This window comes from Schistocerca serialis, chromosome 2 (assembly GCF_023864345.2).
Source record: "Schistocerca serialis cubense isolate TAMUIC-IGC-003099 chromosome 2, iqSchSeri2.2, whole genome shotgun sequence".
In the NCBI taxonomy this organism is placed as follows: domain Eukaryota; kingdom Metazoa; phylum Arthropoda; class Insecta; order Orthoptera; family Acrididae; genus Schistocerca; species Schistocerca serialis.
This window is the reverse complement of record NC_064639.1, coordinates 1,067,566,415-1,067,586,090: the sequence shown is the minus strand read 5'-3', so window position 1 is coordinate 1,067,586,090 and position 19,676 is coordinate 1,067,566,415.

Genomic DNA, 19,676 nt, shown 5'->3' with positions numbered 1-19,676 from the left:
CTTCTTTACTTAGAACTGGTTTTGCATCTGAACTGTTGATACTCATACAGCAGAGATACTGTAGAACAAAGCAGTATCACGGGGCGCCAATGTGATGCTGGGTAGAAGAAGTGCCTCCCGTTGTTTCGGGCGCCACCGCCGCGCCTCTGCCCTGAAATAGCGTCACTAGAAGCCAAGAGTGCATTTCTGTTCGAGGAGGGATTCTGTCCACTTCCAGGAAGTTCCAGTAGGAGTAACGTCGTCGTGCTGCTCCACCGCCCTAACACAACGCATGTCAACCGTCAGGTAGCGAAGAGCCTCCCATCTCCAATGAAATGTGTCTACGCGCCAACGCTCTCAGATCTGTGTCAACATGTATTTATGAACTTGTGTTTCCTAGTGACTATAGTTAAGCCACAGTACGGTCATTCTTGACTTAATTCTCCACTCAGTAATCGGGTTCATGTGGTGTGTTCTGAACCACTAGTCCACGTGTGCAGCTTCATAGCTAGAGCTGAGCCTCACGAGCAAAGTAAATTTTGTTGTAATGAGCTGTGTTCTAACTAACTGAATTGTTACTAGCCAACCCAGTGCCCAAGAAGTCGAACACAACAATCCCTACAGCCCTGACTTGGCTCTCTCATCCGTGCACGTGCTTGGTCCATTAAATGATAGCGAGGAGATGAATCACGAAGTAAAGAAGTGGTTTCGCAACCAGAAAAAGGACAGCTGGTGACAGATCTCGCAGGATCAAGGCCATAGAACTGGAAGGTGACTACGTGGAACAGGAGGGTGCGTAGGAAAAACATCAATCTTCCATGAGGATAATTTTCACTGCTTGGAATAATTTTTCAAGGAAAAAGTGCTGGACATTATTTCTTGCTATACTGATCCATGGATTTCATTCTTGTCTGATGCTCATTTTTATTTTCTGTCACCAGTCTCCTGACTGTGAGCCTAATCTGCTTTTACAGTCTGTTTCCGGTACTGATTCGAGGTATGACTCTGTTGCCAACGAGTCATTCTCATGATCACCGTCACTTTGTACAAACACGACTAACGTGATGTTACTTCTGCCATTCTTAAGTCCATTCTATTCCATGTGGTCCCAATTTCAATACCTTTCTCGTCTACTTTCTGATATGCAGATCCAATGAAGAGATGCAGACGGGAACGGCCAACGGAAGTCCAGCCAGCGTCGATCAGCCGGTGCTCCGGCCAGGGCTAGACTCCGTCTGACGGGCATCAAGGGCGACCGGCGTGGAACCCGGTACCTACATGGCATCTGGGAGGTACACGTCTGTGAGGGTGGCTGCCACGGCTCAAGGAGAATAGTTTGACGTATACAGCCCATTCAACTTCGAGTGAAGAATTTAATATATGTGAGAGCAGTACAGATTTACCACATTTTTGATGTACAGTGTAGGGCCATCATGCACCACTAGTAGTACATCACCACTACAGCATCGTCTTATAACTGACTTCCGTTTAATACAGGATGAACAGGTTTTGTAACTGAAATTTTAACATACAGTGCATCATTTCTTTAACTGATGTTATTTAGTGTTGCACTAGATTCCGAAATTGACTGTTCATTGCAACAATCGTGTTGTTAGTTTGTTACAAGTTTCTTGAGATAAATAAATAAAGGAATAAAACTTTTTTATTTATCTGTTTTCATCTGGGCAGGCCTGGATACACGATAACCTAGAAAATCGGAAGGCAACAAACTGTACCTTCAAGGACGACTTCCCTGGGCACTATTAATTTGTTCTAGTACATATATTACTAAGTCTTATAAATTGTGTGCTTTTCATTAGCTACAGTCTTAACCCTTTCGTGGGCAAAATTATCGAGCAGTTTTTTTTAATGAATGGAGAGCAGATAGTAGTTAACAGATAGGTATATTTATCATGCAGAATTTCAAATTTTCTCCTACTGTGAAAGTGAGGTCACACAACAAGGTGGGAAGTATTCATCTCACTGCCCTTCCTTGGAGTTAAATGACAAATCAACTTTTTCAATATATATCATATTTATTTGATAAATTTACTTCTCTTGTTACAATGATTGTTCACAAGTACTTGCCATGAAATTTTTACTGAAACATGGGTCTATGCATAGTGGTATTTGACAATATGTACAAACACAGCGAGTGCTCTTTTCCGCAGCTTTGGTACTACAATGACCGCACGTCCAGTAGGTTTCTCCTAAAATGGGTTGATGCTCCTCTACAGCCACAAGACGAAAATCTTCAGGTACTTTACCCCTTTTTGCCAGTAAGACAGGTTTTTGTCCACGCCTTTTTTGGGATGAGAAGCCAACAATCAATTGTTTGGCTAGATGGATCCTGTATGTGAGCTTATCATGCTGTGCACTTTCTCTTTTACTTATTTTCCACAGGATAAAACTGTTCACTGCAGCAACGTCCACCAGGAAATAAAATATTCTGTGACACTATTTTACAGAACGTCTGCCAATAGCATACCCTGCTGGTAATTGATCAAGCTTATCGACACCACCCATTATTATGTTGTATTCTGCCGCAACTTCAGGACAAGAAATCTCTGTACTACTACGATCCTTGTTTTTCCTTTTCACTGTGGCTGTTTCTCATGGGTCATGAACTGAGGACAGGAAAGTGACTGGACGGTTATCCATCTATTTTACTGCAGAAATGGCTCCTTTTGTTTCAAACTGGAATTCTCCTCGTTCCAATTTTACGTTTTCCTTCATAAATTTGGATAAATCAAAAGTATTTACATTAGACTATAGCTTTGAGGAAAAAATCACAAAATGTCACGCAAACAGCACTAAAAGGCTCCTCTACCGAGCAAGACTCAGCTATACAACGCCTCTGCGCGAAGGTACAGCAAAAACGGCGGGAACTTCTGATTGGAAGTAGTACCCTACACTGTTCGCTAGGTGGTAGCACCGTACACAGGTGGGAACTGTGAATCCCACGAGACTAGGAGCGAGTTCATTGTAGTGGGAAGTATGTTTCCCACGGCTCACGAAGGGGTTAATGAAGGTCACTTTTGGTTACTTCAGTGGGGCAACACCCGGACCTTACCGTACTGAATCTCTCTGTAAAACGGAACACATTTTAACGTAATACGATTTCCTTTAACTTGGCGACTCAGATCTACAGGCAGATACGATTTCAGAAGAACAGTGTTGTGTGTTAAAAAATTACAAGATGAGGAAATGTGAAGAAACCACATTGGCAGTTGGAAAGTGGAACGTAAAAATGACAAATATGAGGCGTACATTTGAAAATGAAGGTATACAACCTTAACAGCTCATAGTTGCGAAGTTATGTTTGAAAGCATGAAAAATATGAACATGGTGACTAAACTGTAATATTCAAAGGTCTGATATGGGTACGGTACTTCGTTGCAGCCGGCCCGTAATATCTTGTTTTATTCAAGTTAGAGTAAGCGCCTTATCAAGGATAATCCAGTGATAACTAGTACTGAATGTGGGCTTATGTTATTGGTGGTCCTTTGATATCTACAGAAGATACAGGACACTGCACTGATTCCAATAGTGGATGCTGATAGATGTGTGTGTAAATTTTACTAGGAATTTTTCGTACTTTGGATGTCTGGAGTCGTGCTCGAAAGGTTGTTTGGACGTGCGCTGGCAGCCTCTGCAGAGAAGCTGCGCTGCACAAAGATGAGTTATAAATGATCTTTGATCTGCGGAGGTGCGCGCCAGATTTATCCGCTGATCGCGACAAGGGGATACAGAAAGTTGCACTTTGGGGTGTTAGATGGGACGAGTCAAGTTTCGGTTTAGCAGCAGTAAACAACAAACAATGGAGATTATTGGGAACTATATTACGGATATATGAAAGATTTATCATAAAGAGAGGTTTTATTTTGGTTCGATTATGGTGTTTATGAAGAATAGATTAAAGATAATGATTAAATATATTTTATTTGCTGCAGAGGTTTGATAATGCAGCAATCTTGGTTCGTCAGACATCCAGGTTACGAAACATTTTGCTTTTAATTTTTTTGTTAGAATTTACCGATCATTGCAAGAGAAATGGATTATGAGTTAGAGTTTGATTTTTGTTTAAGGAAAGGTTGTACATGTGAAGTTTAGCTTCTGCAATTCCTGAACTATAGTTACGTGATTTTACAGAAAGCTTACCTAGTTTTGATGAAATTTCATAAAATATTATTAATTCAAATGATATGAGACCTTTATTGAGTTTATGTAACCCATAGGCATTGACCACATCTCGGGAATTAATTAATTTTCAATTTATTTGAAGCCGTTATCAAAAATTATGAACCAAGAATGATAGCAATGTTTTTAGGGCACGCGTTGCACCTTTGTGTGTCTCAGTAGCCAGATTTTGCAGCTCTATTATTAAAACGCGCTGTAGCTACGAGATCACTCCGCGCAGCGTTATCCAGTGCAATCCATTTAAGTTAAATAGCGTGGAAAACAGATCTTTTCTTTAAGTACATTTCACAGGGACCAAGTTTAATATCAAAGTAGTCAGTTTTTCATCAAAGTTCACAGCAAGATTTTGTTATTGACTTTCAGACAGGAAATGATTTTCTTAGAAATGTCACAGTTAGGGTGTCTATGATTCCTCGTAGTTGAATTCAGTCATCAACAGTTAGGTTAGACTGCGTATTGTCTGCCCCCTTAGCTAAGTGGTCAGCGCATCTGATTGCCATGCCTCAAGCACGGGTTCGGTTCCCGACTGGGTCGGAGACTTTCTCCTCTTAGGGTCTGGGCATTATGTTGTCCATTACATCATTTCATCATCATCGACATGCAGGTCGCCCAATGTCACATCAAGTGAAAAGACTTATAGTTCGGCGGCTGACTTCACCAAGTGGGGACTCCCGGCCATCAATATCATTCTATCATTTCATTTTTTTCACTCCATTTTGGGTGCTCCTTCCTCTCCCATCCATCGCTGCCATGCCTGACCCCTTCCCAAACCCTGCAGCCGCATCCTCTTTACCTGGGAAGCAAAGCTTGTGTCCACAGATCAACAGTCAACACAGCCAGCATTTAGTGTCCGATAAACAGCTGCGATTGGTTAGCGGATGGCCCCTACTACTCGACTCACTGAAACGTCAATCACAAAAGTAATTTTAGTCAGAGTATATTTCTATTAGTCTGAATATAACAATTCGGTAATGATCTCAGTTTTCGAAACGGGTTATTCCCCCATAACGTCATTCAGCTACAATCCAGTCCACATTGCTTGCACTAAATACAATACCTACAAATCTGATGTACAACACAAGACAACCATCTTTAAGAAAATGGGACGTCGCTAATTAGAAACTTGAGGGGTCTAAGTTCTTCGGCCCCTGCCCAAGAATTGACAACACTGGAAAGTGCAGATGGAAATTGTGGTGTCATGCTGAAATCGTGATGTCATGCAAAAGCCGGCGACAAGAATCGCTACCAAATACATTAGCGAGGACTCGTTACAATCCGCAACAACCAACTGAAAGCACCCCAGAAGACCACGACTCCTTCTCAGCATAGCTGAGGTCAGTACAGTGCCGAACATGGAAGATCTCAGCCCATTCGAGGCCTCGGTTAGAGGGGTCTGCATCATCGTTTAGGACAGTGACAGTTGTTAGGGTTTTGATGAAATATGCTCTCTTAAATGTTGCATTTTAAGCCCTAAGAGAACAGCTGGTTAATTAGAGCCTGATGTGAATCTTTACTAGTCAGTGACAGTTGTAAATTATCAAGCAGTCCAGTGGAAAAGCAGAGTGTCAAAGTTAAGTAATCTTTTATTTTGTCCTTATATTTCACGTATTCTAATTTGATGAGACTTCTCCCAGAGAAATCAAAGAAGCCACTGTGACGAAAGTCGCTTCGTCTGATCGCAACAAAAGTAACACTATTTGTGATCAGAAACTAACGTACGAAGCATTGATAGTAGGAAGAGTATAGTAACTGGAGAAAGGATAAATATTACTATGGAAATGACCAAACAGTGTTGGCAAAATCAGGAGAAGAACTACAACTTTGAGGATCGGGATAGTGGGAAAAGCGCGTGGAATGACGATAAATGTCATATAGATCAAACTGATTCAAATCAGTATTATTTATCACTGGAAGGAATGACCTCTTCTCAGTATTTACAAGGTTTGGTAGCAAGTAATGCGGAAATTAATAACTTTAATACCAATGAGCCCCAGACCAGAGCATTTGGAGAGATTTCTATTCTTTTTCTTTTTTACTTTTTACAGCAAAAGAAGTTCACAGATTTAAGAAACCGGCACTTCAAGTGTTTTGTATAGATTGAAGTATTATATGGTAGCGAATCGTGAACAGAGAAATTGAGAAATTGTTTGTATTATTTTTCTAACGTGTATTGGAGATAAAAGCTAAGAGTGGAATTGACTGAATGACGAGTCAAGAAGTACTACTAAAAACAGGAGAGAAAATAACACTAGCGCTAATGATAAGAACGAGAAAAATACCTCCGCTGTCATATATACAGCGATGGAAATGCCTACAACGATGAGCTATGGAAGAAAGTAGAGCAGGGAAGGGAGGGAAACGAAAAAACCTTTTGCAGAGTTGGATAACATTAAAAATATACCAAATTACCAGTAGGTTAGTGAAATGGCACCAGACAAAGGAACGTGGAAGCATCCAATCATTTTACCGCATATTTGGCTCCCAGTGTGGGAAATCATACAGCAGTAGTTGTATCTCACCACTGCAATATTTTCTTATTACTTTCGTTCATTACAACATTCGTGATAGTAGTCATATGATAAATTAAATTTCTGCGATTCCTTTTATTTGTTTAAGGAAGGTCTCTATTTATCTAATAGTCTAATACCGGGGAGGGGGACCCAAAATATTAGATATACAATTCCAGTGAGAGAGTACGGTATTTCACGGATGCAAATGTCGAAGGAAACATTTATGAAGTGGGTAGGGGGATGGCGGAGGTATCGGAAGACAAAGCGACCACAAGAAATGAAAGCGAGAACAGAGTTTAATTTCAATGACACACATCGTCGCTAAAGATCAAAGTAAAAGTAGCAAAATCAATGATTACAACGTATTTCACTGACATACAGCGATTTATTTATTTGAAAGTAAGTTTTAATGAGAAAGTATGGCTATATGGCTAAAGGAGGAACTCAAAAACATTTATGGTACAATTATTCCAAGCTTCTATGTCGAAAATCGGGATGTCAAAAGACTACTAATTCATACAATAAAAATGAAGACTTTGTATGAAGCCATTTAAAATTCTTAACAGACTGTATATAAGAGAATTTTTAATGTTGTGTATTGAAAGATTTACGATACTGCTTGAATAGGAAGCAAGTTGACACCACAAAAGAAAGTTTAATTTACCTTAAAGCTGTATATACTTGACATTATCAAGTTAGAGAGCTAACTAGATTAATGTAGAAACAGAAACACAACTTCAAACAGCCAAGATCTCTATTCCACAGTTCTTATTGGAATGACTGGTTTCAGCAAACTTAATTGCCATCATTAGATCTATAAAGAATAGATCAACACATTCATGCATACAGTGATCAAATGTAAGGGGGCGTAATAAAATTTTACATAAACATGAAGTACACCATTGAATATAACTTACCTTTCGCGGTAGATTTGACTGACTTTTGAGACAATGCATCTTACACTCTGTCATATCACAGAAAGATACTTCATGAACCTGAGAACAATAGTACATCAACAATTCATGCATAAAGTGACTACTACATAAAACAACGAACATATTGTACTGATTACACAAGCTCAAGTTCGTACATTAGCAGAATGGCGGCTCATATTATCAGCTAATCTTCATAGATGTTTCAACCAGTCACCAGGTGGCACTGTGGTTGTAGTTACAAACAATAATACGTCGTGTCATTCAAAGTATAAACACAAACCAACAATCGAAGAATGTTACACTACAGACATCTAATATTTACCTAGTATGTATTTAAAAGCACCCTAAAAGCATAACATGTATCACTGTTCCTTCAATATAACGTTTTATACACAAGTAGTGAAGTCAGTCACATAGAATATTCGTTTTGTACAAACAAATACAATAAAAATATACACGGCATAATACGCAGGCCGCATAAAGCCTCGACAACCATTCACTGGTATTCGGTACGTCGGTGTGGTTAACCAAACATGAAGGAATTCCAAAGGGATCATTCCAATCATAAGGACCAGAAACACGTTATTAAAACCATACAGTGAAATACCTTGACTGACTTTGTACAAATCATAATATTTACGCTACCAACATCTAACTCGGCGGTTAGGTGGTGCTCCTAGTCTTGGTGTGAAAGACACGGATGACAAGATCACAGCAAAAATAACGTACTCCTGAAACTTACTCTACGTAAAAAATGTGAACAAGTGTTCAAAGTCATAGCAACTATACAAATAGGGGCCATTTAATTTGCTATACGCAATCCACACTGTATTAAGCTGTCCACTTGTAGTTCGAGGTTTAGGTACTATCACCTTGGTGTACTGCACCTGGAGGACGAATCATAAATATTCTGTGTGTAGTCCCAACTAAAAATATCAGACAAATCTCTATCAACTGCTGACATTGATATCTATTGCTTTGGTCAGTTCAGTTTGGTAAAACTCCAGCGCACCGTCAGTTCCGGAAACAATCAGTTGCAATGCGAGATTTTCTTTATTCCAGTTACCTCGAAACTTTTTGAAGAGTGGAACAGCAAGATTTGTTGTCACCTGACTGATCTTTACATCGAGCACGCTTTCTAAAACCGATTCATACACGTGACGACGGCAAGGAAAATTCAGAAAATCTCTGCTTAGTTACTGCTCAGGAAGCACACAGGCACCATTCATATGACCCATATTTGAAGCCGTAGTATCACGATAATTAACTGACACATTATCTGCGAAGTTACAGACCACAAACGCATTCCCAACCGCCTGCGCCCGTTGCCATTCTGAAGCGCTTTTCAACCCTGTCCCAGCAGTAAGTTAGTCTTCATTTCCATATGAAATAACTATCGGAAGACATTCTTCTCTTGATTTCCAGTCATCAAAAGCGGAGAACAATTTCATTTCAGTGAACAGTGATAAAATCTGGTATTTCGTTTTGAAAATTAGATTATATTGCTTCCGCACTCTCTTTCCGTTTTTCCGCATCAGTTCCTTGAATCGAGAATTTACCTGTAGAAAATTCATCAACATTATATCCAAGTACATGAATGGTAACTTCGAGAATAGACACTGAACCTGTCATATTTATGAACCTGTAATATTTAACTGCATGCAAGTAGCGGTGCTACTAATTTTGAAGTAATGAAAATCTTCCACATAGTTGTTTTTCTGGTCTATGGTTGTATGTGCTTTCCCACTGCTCGAAAATTTTCTTGTAAATGTATGTCATTTTCATGACAGTCAGAAGATGAGTCTTTTTTGTAACGATTCATAAGACGGTGTCGAAAGGGTCTGCGTAGATATGTATTGAGCAAACTACCTTTCTTTCTCTATATTTCTGAGACGCACGCTTTCCTCTTTATTAGTCAGCTTTTGTACACTCCAGGTATGTGACCAGGACGAACTGGCTGTCTCTGTCACTGTAAGAATATACTATTTTCATTCTTTGTATTAAGTGATGCGCAACGTTGTGTGGAAAGTCAAAATCACTATCTATGTTGTTTACAGCTTCTTGTCGGCGTTGCTCAAATACGTTTGTGGTTTCTAGCACTTTTTTTAATGCCCTGCAAATTCGATCAAACTCGATATAGGTAGACTAATTTCTTCACAGAATTAAGCAAAGATTTGGTTATGTATACGCGCCTTTTCCCAAAGGAGAATACAGTCACAAATAGTGAGAGTTGCACTTTCAGTGACAGCTAACTTCACAGGTATTATAAAATAAACTGCCAAAATTTATCCTACATTTATGAAATTTTAATTTCAATACTTTTGAAATTGTATGGATGAATTAAGAGAGACGTGTCCAAGAAAAATTTTTACTTGTTTGGTGCTCCCTGATCGATATTCTATAAATAAAAGTCTATAATTACCAACAAAAGTTAATATTTTAGAACGAAGTTCCCGTTATCTTTAATGTAATCTATTGTACTCCGCATGGCATTTGGAAACGGAACATTATCTTCCGTGTAACTCCTCTAAAACTTAAAGTAACGATTTGTCCACTATGAATAACTTCTAAAGGACTGGGCCACGAAAGATAGAGATCTGAAATAGCATAAATTGTTCTCGTAACGTGCGATTTCCCCAGATATTCATCCGTAATGATTAACTAAGTCCAAGTATTATACTTCTTAAAGCTAGGATACTCTGGTTAAATCACACTGGTATGGAAAATTTTGTTTCCAGTAACTGCCATACACCGTCAGTTGATAATTTCATTTGTTTAGATATAAGTCTTCCAACATTGCTGTAACAGAACTGTAACGAGGTAGTCGTCTAACAGACGGAATCTTACAGAGCAATGTTTGGATTCCGATGACATACCTGCGGCGAATAAGGATTAGTGCAATAGAGAAGTCACTCCTCAGGTTAATGCCTGCCGCCAAGTTTGATCAAGAGCAGGGAATTGCGCACCTCACATTTCATACGAATTGGACTACAGCCGCAAATCCGTTACGACTCCCCCCTTTCCATTTTGCTCTCTACTTCCGTCATAAAAACTCTCTGAAATTGGTATCAAGCTCATTGCGTCCGCCATACACATAAAACGCCGCGGGAGTTCGGGTGTGTGGCGCTCATAAAAGTTTTAATGGGGGACTTGGCGATGTTTCAGTTTCCTTATTCGCCACCATGCCGTTCGGAGTTTAGAGGACCATTAGAGAGCGGGTAGACTTGCACAGTGTTCTTTTTATCTCTACAGACTTCAGTGGAAGAAATGGCCATTGGGCCCCAGAGGTCCGATGAAACTGTCTGGCCACAGCGGCTGACTCCGAAGCGCGAAAACACTGGATTCGAAGTTCTTGCGCCCGTCCACTTCCAACAGTAGGCAATAAAAGTCGCTCGGAGTACTTATCTAACGTCATAACATTACCTAAACAAAGACGACTGGGTGTGATGTTATTCTTTTTTAAAAGGGCGTACAGTACAACAGTTAAAACTCGTTTCACCGTTCCTTGTAATCATTCCTGTCGGAACTGCATAGGAAAAACCATGTAGAGACTACATCTGAAATAAACAATTTGTTCTCTTCCTCTTATTTTCGTTCAGTTCTCTGCGTGTACTATCCATTTTCATTTCTCGACATAGCTTTCTCACGATGAAAAGAAACTGGAATTTAAGTATAAGACTTGAATTGTTATCGTTAAGTGCGATACTCGAGATAGTCATCCGTATTTATTAACTCAGTCTAAGCGTGATGCTTCTTTGACCTAGAATACACTTCATAAATCACACTGGTATGGAAAGTTTCAGAATTATCTCGTAAAGTGCCAACCGTAAATCAAAAGGTTGATGAAACGGTGTTGTTGTAGTGATCTTTAGCCCCAAGATTCATCAGCATTAGATCTCCACGTTACACTACCTTGTGTCAATCTCTTCATATCTGAATAATTACTGCAATCTATATCCACTTGTATGTGCTTACTGTATTCATGCCTAGCCCTCTCTCTAAAATTTTTATATCCCACACTTTTCTCCATTGGATATTCACTATTTCTCTAGGTCTTTGGATGTGTCCTATCTACCGAAAACTTGTTTTAGCACAGTTGTGCGTAAATTCTGTATTCCCCAGTTATAAATACTTTATGTAAGAACATACAGGTGCATAATTTCTTCCTCTCGTTTAAGTTAATGATGTCCATCGACAAAGCTGAGGAACTGTTGAATCGTGTGAGTGCTAAATTAATCAGTGTTGTAGTAATGTGCCTTCTTAGTTTGATTGTACGAGGCATAGGCAATATACCATTAAGCAATAGGGGAAAATGAGGTAACATTTCCAATGTAAGGAAGAATTATTATCTAAAAAGGATTAAAAGGTTTTCAAAATATCACTGAGGAGAGCAGAAAGACTAGATAGAATTCTAACAGAATACGAACATATTGTGATGAGCGTATTTCAACTTCCTACCTTTGCCACCAGAAGTGTTTGCAAAAAGCTTCATTGTTTTCATTTACCTCAAATGGTTCGTATTCTGTAGCTCAATCTCCAAGAGATTCAGAACAGTGAGACAGCCATTATATTACCTTCGTTATTCAGTTCATATTACCTCCGTACAGAACTGGAGATGTCCAGTGACTCTGAGTGGCAATCAAACAGGAATTTAACAAACCTGTTCTATCGAGAGTACCCCAATCAAAACTTTTTATGTTTTATGAAAATAAATTTGGGAAAAAGGTATATTTTTTAAATTTTTAATCTCAAGTTTGAAATTAAAGACCCCTGGCGAACGTAATTAAACAACAGGAACCACACAGTACCTGTTTGTATTGTAGTTAAATTCGGTACTTCGCAGCCCGCGAGAGAAATGTAGTCCAATAACATATTATTATACACTACAAAACAGTGTTAAAAGGAAGAGCTTAATAAGGAGCTCATTACTTATGTAATAGTAGGTTAGAAATTATCAATGATACGTCACTTGTATTTGAAGGATTAGTTCTGTTATTATTTTCCATATTAGCCGTCTGATCAGTAATTTTCGTAGTGAATTTTCTAATGTAGTACAGTTTAGCGTCGTGTAGACATATAGGTCACTACAAACGTAGCTGCTGTATAGCTGGAAAAGAATGAGTGAGGAAACGGACTTCATTCTTCATCTGATAATCATCAGAATGGTCAGATGGCGTATGGAACACTGTTCTTTGTTCAGAATACGATTCCAGTGCGTTGCCTACACGCCATGTTCTGTTTTCAATCTGAAATATTTTATTCAATGACGCAGTGAGACTAGGCATGTTCTGCAGCTAACGTCGTCACAATGTAGGTGAAACAATTTATGTCTAGAAAATTTTACGCGTTTTGTAGCTTACATATTTGAAATACGTTTTAACGAATATCCATCACATTGATGTTACTTTAGAAAAGGGGCCAAGGATGATTATGTCTACTTATGTGAATCATCAAATATTCAGAAGCTACTTCAGTTTCCTTTTAAAACTTTTACTTCGTAAGACGTTTTAGTTGAAACTCAATTTAGTTGACTTTTAGGGAAAGGTGGGGCAAAACTGGGTCGGCGCGTCAAACATAAAGAAATGTTGCCGTCTGACAAATGATGTCGGCTAACTCCCAGACTGCAGTCTGTTAGAGTGCGATAACAATCAGCAGACTTCGCAGCACAGTACCTGTACTGCTCCTTCTTAAAAGGCTTTGCGGATAATTTTGCAATTTTTGGTGAAATTACGGATCACGTGAGAATTAGATTCTTAGAGTCTGTGATTTAAATTATTGCCAAGTAAACCTATGTATTCTGTACCTTACTTACAATCATTTGCCACTAATACAAGGCATATGCTGATGAATGGTAGCATTTTTTTTTTTTTAAAAAAGCTGCTGTTGAGGTAATTTCCAATATCGTGTATGAAGGAGTATGGCAAAACCGGATATCCTTATCTTATTTCTGCTCCGAAAAAGAACTGCGTTGTTAATTACGTAATAGCTTTATTTCTATGTTGGATAAGGTGCTGGTTATTCGACACAAATAGAATAGTAGAAAGTGATTTCACTTTTATTCATTAATTACAAATGAAATATCAATGAATTTACAACATACAACTTCCATACTTTTTACAAGCCGCGAATACGCCCGGGAGCTCGCTAGCCACGAGCGCTATAGCCAGAGCCGATACGCAACTGGTGCGACGGTATCACTTTTATTTTGCACTGTTGTTGAATCTGGCGCTCTGTCAATTATGCACTGCAGATTCAAACTAGTTTTCCGCAAGGAATTAGCCATTGGCGGTTCATATACTCGATGCAAATTGCTTTTATCATAAGTCACTTAATTTGAATAGTTTCATCATGTTGGTTTGTAGGCCTACTTTTATGATAACATTTTTTTGTAATTTCAAGTTCAAAATGCCGCACATCATCATCATCATCATTATCATCATTTAAGACTGATTATGCCTTTCAGCGTTCAGTCTGGAGCATAGTCCCCCTTATAAAACTCCTCCATGATCCCCTATTCAGTGCTAACATTGGTGCCTCTTCTGATGGTAAGCCTATTACTTCAAAATCGTTCTTAACCGAATCCGGGTACCTTCTCCTTGGTCTACCCCGACTCCTCCTACCCTCTACTTCTGAACCCATGAGTCTCTTGGGTAACCTGGCCTCTCCCATGTGTGTAACATGACCCCTCCATCTAAGCCTGTTCACCCTGACTCCTACATCTATAGAGTTCATTCCCAATTTTTTCTTTGATTTCCTCATTGTGGACACCCTCCTGCCATTGTTCACCTCTACTAGTACCTGCAATCATCCTAGCTACTTTCATATCCGTAACCTCAACCTTACTGATAAGGTAACCTGAATCCACCCAACTTTTGCTCCCATACAACAAAGTTGGTCGAAAGATAGAACGGTGCGCAGATAACTTAGTGTTGGTACTGACTTCCTTCTTGCAGAAGAGAGTAGATCGTAGCTGAGCGCTCACTGCATTAGCTTTGCTACACCTCGCTTCCAGTTCTTTCACTATGTTGCCATCCTGTGAGAATATGCATCCTAAGTACTTGAAACCATCCACCTGTTCTAACTTCGTTCCTCCTATTTGGCACTCAATCCGCTTATATCTCTTTCCCACTGACATTACTTTTGTTTTGGAGATGCTAATCTTCATGCCATAGTCCTTACATTTCTGATCTATCTCTGAAATATTACTTTGCATACTTTCAGTATAATCTGCCATCACAACTAAGTCATCCGCATATGCGAGACTGCTTAGTTTGTGTTCACCTATCTTAATCTCACCCAGCCAGTCTATTGTTTTCAACATATGATCCATAAATAATAAGAACAACAGTGGAGACAGGTTGCAGTCTTGTCTTACCCCTGAAACTACTCTGAACCATGAACTCAATTTACCGTCAACTCTAACTGCTGCCTGACTATCTATGTAAAGACCTTTAATTGCTTGCAAAAGTTTGCCTCCTATTCCATAATCACGTAGAACAGAAAATAACTTCCTCCTAGGAACCCGGTCATATGCCTTTTCTAGATCTTTAAAACATAGATACAATTCCCTGTTCCATTCGTAACACTTCTCCATTATTTGCCGTAAGCTAAAGATCTGGTCCTGACAACCTCTAAGAGGCCTAAGCCCACACTGATTTTCATCCAATTTGTCTTCAACTAATACTCGCACTTTCCTTTCAACAATGCCTGAGAAGATTTTACCCACAACGCTGATCAAGGCGATACCTCTGTAGTTGTTACAATCTTTTCTGTTTCCATGTTTAAAGATTGTTGTGATTACTGCTTTCGTCCAGTCTGATGGAACCTGTCCCAACTCCCACGCCATTTCAATTATCCTGTGTAGCCATTTAAGACCTGACATTCCACTGTATTTGATGAGTTCCGACTTAATTTCATCCATCGCAGGCGCTTTATTGCACTGCAATCTAATGACCATTTTCTCCACTTCCTCAAATGTGATACTATTTACATCATCATTCCTGTCCCATTGTACATCGAAACCTGAAACATTACTGATCGTATTTTCACCTACATTGAGCAACTCTTCAAAATATTCCCTCCATCTCCCCAAGGCATCAACAGGATTCACCAGCAGTTTTCCTGCTGTCCAAAATACTTGTCCTTTCCCTCTTACCTCCCTTTCGAAGACTGCTAATTACACTCCAGAATGGTTTTCCAGCAGCTTGACCCAAGGTCTCCAACCTGTTTCCAAAGTCTTCCCAAGATTTCTTCTTGGATGCTGTAATTATCTGTTTGGCTTTGTTTCTTTCTTCAACATAACTTTCTCTGTCTACCTGAGTTCTAGTATGTAGCCATTTTTGATATGCCTTCTTTTTCCTTTTACAGGCTGCCTTGAATGTGTCATTCCACCAAGCTGTTTGCTTCATCCTACCTTTACACACTACTGTTCCAAGACATTTTTTGGCCACTTCTAGTACTGTGTCCCTGTACCTTGTCCATTCCTAAGTGACTGCAATTGACTACATTCAACTAACTGGTACCTTTCTGAGATCACTTTTATGTACTTGTGTCTGATTTCCTTATCCTGAAGTTTCTCCACTCTTATCCTCCTACACATGGCCTCACAATACCAATTTCACTGCAGATTAAATAATGATCAGTGTCATCAAAGAATCCCTTGAATACACGTGTGTCCCTCACTGCCTTCCTGAATTCCTGATCTGTTATTATATAGTCTATGATAGATCTGGTTCCCCTGCCTTCCCAAGTATACCGGTGAATGTTCGTATGTTTAAAAAAGGAGTTTGTGATTACTAAGCCCATACCGGCACAGAAATCCAAGAGCTGTTTCTCGTTCCTGTTGGCCTCCATATCCTCTCCAAATTTTCCCATAACCTTTTCATACCCTTATGTTCGATTTCCAATCCTGGCATTAAAATCACCCGTGAGCAGAACACTGTCCTTTTCCTTTACTCTAACAACTATATCACTGAGTGCGTCATAAAAACTATTCATCTTATCTTGATCTGTCCCTTCACAATGCGAATATACTGACACAATCCTAATTTTCTTGCTAGACACTGTCAAATATATCCACATCAGTCGCTCGTTTACATACCTTATTGCAACTACACTGGGTTCCATTTCTTTCCTGATGAAAATCCCTCCACCCCATTGTGCTATTCCTGCTTTGACTCCTGACAGGTAGACCTTGTATTCTCCCACTTCTTCTTTCTCACCCCTTACCCGAATGTCACTAACAGCTAAAACGTCCAATCCCATCTTACTTGCAGCCTCTGCCAGCTCTACCTTCATCCCAGAGGAGCCTCCATTGATATTAATAGCTCCCCATCTCGTTACCATTCGTTTGCCAAGTCGTATCTTAAGAGTCCCTGGTTTGTCAATTAGAGGTAGGACTCCGTCACCTCTAAAGGTCCGAGGAATTTTGCTCTGATTGTTGCCAGCATCATATTTATAGTACCAGGGAAGCAGGTTGCTAGCCTTACTTGCCCGGGGTCCCATTGAGTTTTACCCCTAATGGTTGAGGGACTAACCGGTGGATTTGGTAGTCTTTGCCGTCTGAGCACAAAGGTGGCCACAACTCAGAATATGTCCGAGATGCCCAGCCTTATTCCAAAGAAACTGGTATCCCGACTGTCAGGACCACTTACTTGGCCACTCATACGCTGCCCGTGGTTCATGGACTAGGACATGATACCAGGAACCCACACCATGAACCACCGTACGTTGCCCGTGGTTCGCATTTTTAAGTGAAAACCTTTAAAACAAAGTTGACGAAAGGAAGATATGGCTCTGCCGATCAGCCACTCATCGAAAGGTTCTAAGGGTAATTTGAAAGTCTCCAGTGCGTACAATTGCCCGTATGCGACACTGGAGGATAAGGTCAGGAAAACTCATCTAAATGCCCTTTCTCCAGAGGAAGCTGCTAAATGATGTTTGGGGCGACATGACACAATATTTACAAACCAATAGTCTCGCGATAATCCAACAGTTTCGTGACCGAGGAGTTGTCAAATTACCAAAGATGCACTTTTCGAAATTGAATTTTTACTTCTAAGCCTATAAAATGTAAGTTGTTTTGTACAAATATTGGCTATGTACTGTATTGTGCTAAAATACGCCTACTGTTAGAATACATATTGAGTACATACATACGTATTTTACGGCCACTGAGGTTATGAAAAAATACATATGTACAAAGTTTATGTATGCATGTATATATGTATGCACTACAAATGTACACAAATACATATGTAGTTCGTAAATAAAGACATACAAATGTATACAAATAGCGGGTTTATCGCTTAGAAACCTGTATTAATTTTTCGTCTTTCTTTCATAAAGAGACCGTCATGGTTTTTTCTTGACTGTCTTTTGGCATTAAAATGTTCTTTTAGTCAAGTCTGTCTCTTCACACCAACGTACAAAAATGTTGGCAGCCGCCATAGCTTCATCGCAGTTGATAGTGCATTTCACTTCCGTGGCCACCTCTAACGGGTGGTCCTCTGGCAGCATGAGCTGTAACTTCCTAATTTATCTCCTCTTCTGTTAGTTCAAAACCATCTTCTCAATTCTTCTTCATCTTCTTGCGAAACGTTAATTGCATACTTGATGTTAAATTTTTTCATGTTTGATGTGATGTCTGCGTCAGGTTGGACGACGATGTCAGTCAGCAGGCCCTTCTTGTAATGTGCTTTCAGTGTTTTGGTAACATTTTGATCCATCGGCTGAATAAGCGCAGTCCTATTTCTTGGTAAATACAACGTCATTATGTAAAACCGTCAGACATAATAACTCTTAGTTCTTCCTTGTCCTTGTGTCCTAGCAACAAAACGGCATTCAATGGCCGATTTCTTTTTCTTTAAGTGTTGTTTGACTTGTTGAAAAAAGTGGTTGGAAAACAAGTCTAAAATATCTTCTTTAGTACGCATGCTCGGCTTTTATACGTCAGTGGAACAGATTCGACTTTTTTGTTTCTAAATGCCATAGGGACTTGCATTTGGTCACAGATAAGGGTTTTAACGTATAGCTTGCTGCGGCATTTGCGCGCACCATTAACGTGATACGCTCTTTTTGAGGTTTCCTTCCTGAGACGTTTTTTCTTCCTGCATTTGAAAAGTGTTTGTTGTGAGTGGCCGCCAGTTTAAACCTGTTTCATCGGCATTATAGAGTTGTTCGAGGTTAAGGCCTAGTTCGTCCATTTTGGCGTTTAAATATGGAATGAACTGAGAAACTTCAGTCTCGTCAGCCAATAGTTCTTCTCCGCTTATCTGCAAGAAACGAATGCCATGCCTCTTCTTCAACTTTTCACATCATCCATGGCTTGCATGATTATCATCTTCGTTGGTAATTTCACGATAAAAAAAGCTGGGCTTCTATTTAAAAAAGGACATTTCTGCTTCTTTGTTGTTTAAACAAAACGTACAAAGCTTCCTCAACTTTTGGGTACTCGCTCATGTGAAGGGTTTCTCTCTTAGAGTCATCTTCTACAGTTGTCATAAATTTTGCTGTTTTACCCCTGTTTTTGCTATTTATTAAACGGTAGGTCATTCGATACAAAAGCTTTCGAAATGTAATTTGGAGATTCACCATGGCCATACCTTTTTAAAGTTGGCCATTTATCAGTAAAAGTTGAAGTTTCGTGCATATGTTTAGCGTTTCCACTTGTCTTCATCATAACACAATACACTACTGGCCATTTAAATTGCTACATCAAGAAGAAATGCAGAATATATACGGGTATTCATTGGACAAATATTTTATACTCGAACTGACATATGTTTACATTTTCACGCGATTTGGGTGCATAGATCCTGAGAAATCAGTAGCCAGAACAACCATATGTGGCCGTAATAACGGCCTTGATATGCCTGGGCATTTATTCAAACAGAGCTTGGATGGCGTGTACAGGTGCAGCTGCCCATGCGGCTTCAACACGATACCACAGTTCATCAAGAGTAGTGACTGGCGTATTGTGACGAGCCAGTTTGCTCGGCCAACATTGACCAGACGTTTTTATTTGGTGAGAGATCTGGAGAATTTGCTGGCC